Source organism: Mandrillus leucophaeus, unplaced genomic scaffold (assembly GCF_000951045.1).
Source record: "Mandrillus leucophaeus isolate KB7577 unplaced genomic scaffold, Mleu.le_1.0 Scaffold323, whole genome shotgun sequence".
Classification (NCBI taxonomy): Eukaryota; Metazoa; Chordata; class Mammalia; order Primates; family Cercopithecidae; genus Mandrillus; species Mandrillus leucophaeus.
The window spans coordinates 1088443-1094502 of record NW_012103399.1 but is presented as its reverse complement, the minus strand read 5'-3'; the positions used below and the strand labels follow the sequence as shown (position 1 = coordinate 1094502).

Genomic DNA, 6060 nt, shown 5'->3' with positions numbered 1-6060 from the left:
TTTTTTTTTTTTTTTTTTTTTTTTAGATGAGGTTTCGCCCGGGCTGCTCTTGAACTCCTGAGCTCAAGCAGTCCTACCTCAGCCTCCTGAGTAGCTGGGACTACAGGCAAAACCCCTGGCCTGGCTAATATTACATTTCTTGAGTGTGATAATGCCATTGTGGTTCTGTGGGAGTATGTTCTTGTTCTTAGGAAGTATGGGCTGAAGTGTGTAGGGGTAAAGTGTCTGATGCCTGTAATGTTGGACTGATTCAGAAGATAAAACTGTGTGTGTGTGCGGGTATAATGAGAGCAGATAAATACAGCCCACTGTCAACAAGTGATGAATCAAGGTGAAGGGTACATGTTTGTCTATTACACTGTTGTTTCTTTTTGAGATAGGATCTCATTGTGTCACCCAGGCTAGAGTGCAGTGGCACAGTCTTGGCTCACTGCAGCCTCAAACTCCTGGCCTCAAGTGATCCTCCCACCTCAGCCTCCTGAGTATCTGGGACTACAGGCATGTGCCACCATGCCTGCCTATTTGTGTGTGTGTGTGTGTGTGTGTGAGACAGAGTCTCACTATGTTGCCCAGGCTGGTCTCGAACTCCCGGCCTCAAGTGATCCTCCTGCCTTGGCTTCCCAGTGTGCTGGGATTACAGGTATGAGCCACCACACCTGGCCTGTTATACTATTCTTTAAACTTTTATCAGAGTTTGAAAATCTTCAAAATAAAAAGGAAGGGACAAGAGAGAGATAATCTGGTCCTTGAAAATCCAACATTTAATAGATGGGGAGTGTAATGTTTAGGAACTGGAGCCCCAGATTTAGAAAAGCCTGGGTTTTAATTCTTGCTATGTGACCTTGGACAAATTAGTTAACCTCTCTGAGCCTTTCTTCCTCATGTGTAAAGTGGGTCTCATAGTGCCTACCTCAGGACTATTCTGTAGAGTAAAAGAGAAAAATCCATCAGAAACACTCAGCATTACACCAAGTGTACCCAGGTGTTTGTAATAGAAACAGTCATTACAGTTCATCCTCTTGACTGCATATTGGGCACTGGAATATGTCTGTTCTCTTTGGAGGGTTCTTTGTAGGAATCCTAACAGAGCACAGCCTCATGACTGCTTCTGTCCAGGGGACACATTGAAAAGCGGAGGAGGTTACACAGCCTCATTAACTAGATGATAAGGTTCTTGGAAAGATGACTTTCAGGAAAGTGGGTGCCGTCTGATTGAAGAGCTGAAACCACAGGGTGGGGTGGGGACTTGAATCAGACCCAGATGTCTCCTTGGGGGCAATTTAGTTCAAGCATCCAGGCATGGGGCCCTGGAGGAGCGGTTTGCTTAGTGCTGACTCTGAAGTGAACTAATGTTAACGTGAAACCCGAGAGGCAAGTATGTCTATGGCGTTTGAAGAGTTGTATTGCAAGGCGAGTGTGGTTTTGTGGCACTTTGGCCTGTTCTCTGCCCCCACCCCCAGGGCCCCATGTTTTGTCTTTAAAGGAAGCACAGTCTGCAGTCCTCATGGGGTCGCTCCACAGGTAGACATTTAATGGAGCAGCTGCCCATCACCCAACCTGACTTGGAATCACTCCCAACCCTCGTCCAACCTCACAATCAGAGGGGTCATCAACTCCCTGGGTCCCACAGCTCTGCCCCATCCCTGGTCTGGCCTCTCCACACCTCTCCCCTGCCCAGTATCTCCCCCATTCTACCCCAGCCCATGGCCTTGTCCCACGCTGCTTCATCCACCCTGATGCCCAGTGTGTAAAAGGCGCCTAACCCGCCATCATGTCCCTGCTTGTAAACTCTCAGATCCCCTCAGTGCACCGGCCCAAGCTACCCTCAACACTCTTCTTCTGCCGTGTGTCTTGCTGCATCTGCCAACGCGGTGCCCAGCGCTGCTCACAGGCTCCTGAACACAGCCTGCCTGCTCTTGTCGTCCCTGCCTGGATGGCCCTCCCAGCCTCCCTCCTACTCCATGTGCCTGGTGCACATTTCAGACATGCACTTACCAACTGTATATCCCTAGGGCCTGGCATAGGGCCTGGCACATAGTAGACACTCAAAAAAGGCTTCTTGGATTGAACTGATGAAAGCTTTAGCGGTCACTGTAATTATTCATAAACACTGAAGGACTTTCATTAACATAGAAGTAGCATTTCCAAATCTCATCTTGAGTAATTTCAGGCAGTTGGATCGCGAGTTAGAAAAATAATGTTTGTTCATCATTACCATACATTTGAATATCAGGTTCCCACTGCAGACTTTTTCCCCCTCTAATGAAATATACCAAGTATCTTAAACCCATCTTGGCATTTTCTAAAAATGTAGATTGTTTTGATTTCAACAGTTGAGCTACCCCAAATTATTTAACCTCTCTCTGAGGGCTAAAATGTTTCCTCTTTTCTTTCTTTTTCTTTTTCTTTTTCTTTTCTTTTTCCTTACCCCACTTTGAAACAGGCACCCTGAACTTGGGACAGACTGGGAAAAAAAATCAAGTTTCGGTTAAACCACCAATTCTCTAAGGAAATAGAAAACATGGAAATCACAATGTTTCCCCTCTCTCTATGAATTAAACTTCTTCCCTGTGTACTTGATGAATAATGTTGCTGGCCACTTTTCAGAAATGAAGTAGAAATACGGAGAAATGAAATTTGTATCTTATAAACTGACTGGAAATGTGATTATAATAGAGCTGTCAGTTTTGTTCAAGTGGAAAATTTTTAAGGAAATCCAATTGCAGCATTATTTGGTTCTTTTAAAGGAGAGGGTGATGTAGCTGTTTCCTGTGTATTGATTATTTGATTGGTACCTGTCTGCTGGACCTATTTTTTTTTTCTCAGTAGCATTCATTGATGTGGTTTAATGTATATTCCTGTAATCTTTCCCTGTTTTATAAACTTACAATCATAATTGAGCCACATTAGAGAGACATGTTCTGCTGAGATCACAAGGTCACCTAATGACTGTGCCCTCTTTTGTTGGTGATGTATTGAAGTGGCTCTGGGACAGTTCTTCTGAAAAAAACACACACACACATTATTCTTTTTTCCTCTACAAAGCAGGATTTCTAGATTCAATTCTATGCATTAGAGAAATGAGGCATTTGAGTAGTAGAGACTGTTTGAGCTTTTTTTGCCTATTAAAATTATTGTTTTTAAGCCAGGCACAGTGGCTCATGCCTATAATCCCAGCACTTTGGGAGGCTGAGGTGGGAGGATTGCTTGAGCCCAGGAGTTGGAGACCAGCCTGGGCAACATAGTGAGACCCTGTCTCTACAAAAATTTTTTTAAAAATTAGCAGTGAGTTGTGATTGCACCACTGTACTCCAGCCTGGGCAATCAAGCAAGACCCTATCTCAAGAAAAAATATCTGTATTGTTTCTGCTGAAGGCACTCTACGATTGAAATATTTTTTCAAAATACCAGTCCTTCCCACACGTTTGGAAATGGGACCATGGTTTTGATTTCTCATCTAGGAAGGGACTTAGTGACTTAGATTTGCTTAAAAAGCAGCAACTTCCGAGGCACATCAGCCCTTGGGATCTGGACAGCTTCTGGGTGCAGCTGCACCAGAGGGCTTCCAGGGAGGGGCAGGGGTCCTGCTAGCAGTTGAGTCCCAGCCCAGCACTGTGACCTTGGGTGTGTGTGTGTTTTGAGACATGGTGTCACTCTGTTGCTTTGGCTGGAGTGCGTGGCACAATCATAACTCCCTGCAACCTTGAAGCCTGGGGCTCAAGAGGCTCCTCCCACCTTAGCCTCTAGAGTAGCTAGGACCACAGGCATGTGCTACCATGTCTAGCCAATTTGTAAATGTTTTATAGAGACGGAGTCTTGCTATGTTGCCCTGGCTGGTCTCAAACTCCTGGGCTCAAGCGATCCTCTTGCCTCATCCTCCCAAAGTGCTGGGATTACAGGTGTGAGCCCGTGCGCCTCGCCTTTGCATGTTTTTTGACCAAGGGGAGGATGAGGTGCTTGGGAGGATGAGATGTCAGGAGGATGAGACACTGCCTATCAGTGCTCCACACGGTGCCTGGCATCTTGATAGAGCCCAGTTGACGAGGGCTGGCAAAGAAGCTGGCTTTGGGTTTCTCATCCAAACCCCACTACTCCTCTGTCAAGAAATGATCACTCTAGTTATTCAGCCAAACCTTGGAATATCCTTGTTTCTTCTTATCCCTATGACCAAGCTCTTAGCAAATTCTGCCACCTTAAGCATCACATAGATAGAGAACCCAGCTCCGTCTTCTTGCCTTTAGCTCCCCCTGCAGCTGGTGGGGACTTTAGAAACTGGGACTAGGGGGCCAGCTTCTTCCTCTGCCCTTTCCACACCAACAGCCAGTAGAATCCTTTTAAATAGATGTCAGACCCTTCAGTGGTGCTGGCTTCCCATCGTGGTGTCAGCTCACTGTACCGTGTGTGCCCCCCATCTGCCCCTCACTGTGCTAGCCCAGTCATTTGGGGCTCAAGAGATCTCCACCTTGGGCCACCGGCTTCATGGTGCCCCAAAACCCCCACTCTGCCCCATAGGGTTGCCAAAGCCAGCCTCCTTGACGACATCTGGCTGATGGGGAGGGAGGGCAGTGAGAGCCTCCACAGAAAACAGGAATTCGTGGGGGGAGTGGGGTTGAGGATTAACGTTGAGTTTCAAAACATCCCTCGCTCCAGCCCACTCTGTGAGCTGTCTGGGGCTCCGCCTACACACAGCTCCTCACCCTGAAGCTGCTGGGTTCCCCTGCATCACACGCCCACCTTCCCCAGTGAACCCAGCCACCAGATTTGACACAGGATCTGGTGACTATTCAGGCCTCAGGAGGGGAGGGTTGCCTTCTGGCCCTGATATCTGATCAACCACAGAACACCCAAAACAAATCTCTGAACCAGTGACAGACAGTGCGACCTTTAAGGAAGGTGTAAGTCAGGAGAAGGCCATCTCTCCTATACATCACCTCTCCCAGCCCAGGAAGCTGGCCTGCCATTTACCCCAGAGCCTGGCTCAGCTGCTGACCGGGTCCACCCTGCCCTCAGCCAATCCACACCCTCCAGCCCACCCCAGGGCCTGCTGGGGAGAACAGGAATCAAGAAGAATGGAGCAGCACTTCCTCCTACCCTCTTGTAGGAGGGAGATGAGTTTTATTCAGATTAGGCAGAAACGCTGAAAAGTGTTGTCACCTTAAATCCTAAACACCCATTAAAGTAGAGGCTTAAGAAGCACCTGAAATCACAAGGACTGATCATTAGAATCTCTTTATTTAAAAACAAAGACCAGGGCCGGTCACAGTGGCTCAGGCCTGTAATCCCGGGACTTTGGGAGGTGGGAGGATCACTTGAGCCTAGGAGTTCAAGACCAGCCAGGGCAACATGGAGAGACCTTTTCTCTACTAAAAATGAAAAGGCCAGGCATGGTGGCTCATGCCTGTAATCCTAGGACTTTGGGAGGCTGAGGTGAGCGGATTGCCTGAGGTCAGGAGTTTGAGACCAATCTGGCCAACATGGTGAACCTGTCTCTACTAAAAATACAAAAAAAATTAGCCAGATATGGTGGCATGCACCTGTAATCCCAGTTACTCAGGAGACTGAGGCAGGGGAATTGTTTGAACTAGGGAGGTGAAGGTTACAGTGAGCCAAGATCGTGCCGCTGCACTCCAGCCTGGGTGACAGAGCAAGACTCTGTCTCAAAAAAAAGAAAGAAAAGAAAAATCATTAGCCAGGCATAGTGGCATGTGCCTGTAGTTTCAGCTGCTCGGGAGGCTGAGGCAGGAGGATCACTTGAAACCTAGGGAGATTGAGGCTGTAATGAGCTGTGATCAAGCCACAGCACTTCAACCTAGGGGATAACATGAGACCTTGTCAAAAACAAAAAGAGCAAAATCCTGATTTAAGACTTAAGAACTCTGGTGGAGGGTGTGAGGGTCTCTCTGTTGCTGGTGATGAACACAATGCGTGATGCTGCAGGCGGCCTGGACAGATGTTTCAAATGAATGTCAAATGTTGTTCATACTTACAAACTTTTAAGAAATTACAGGGCCGGGCATGGTGGCTCAAACCTGTAATCCCAGCACTTTGGGAGGCCGAGAC

General features: G+C 47.5%; 1 protein-coding gene across 2 annotated transcripts in view; it reads left to right on the top strand.

Moving 5' to 3' along the window:
- The window catches only part of CLEC16A (C-type lectin domain family 16, member A), a 249531-nt gene that overhangs the window by 130369 nt on the left and 113102 nt on the right, over positions 1-6060 (top strand). The gene's annotated exons all lie outside the window — the stretch shown is intronic.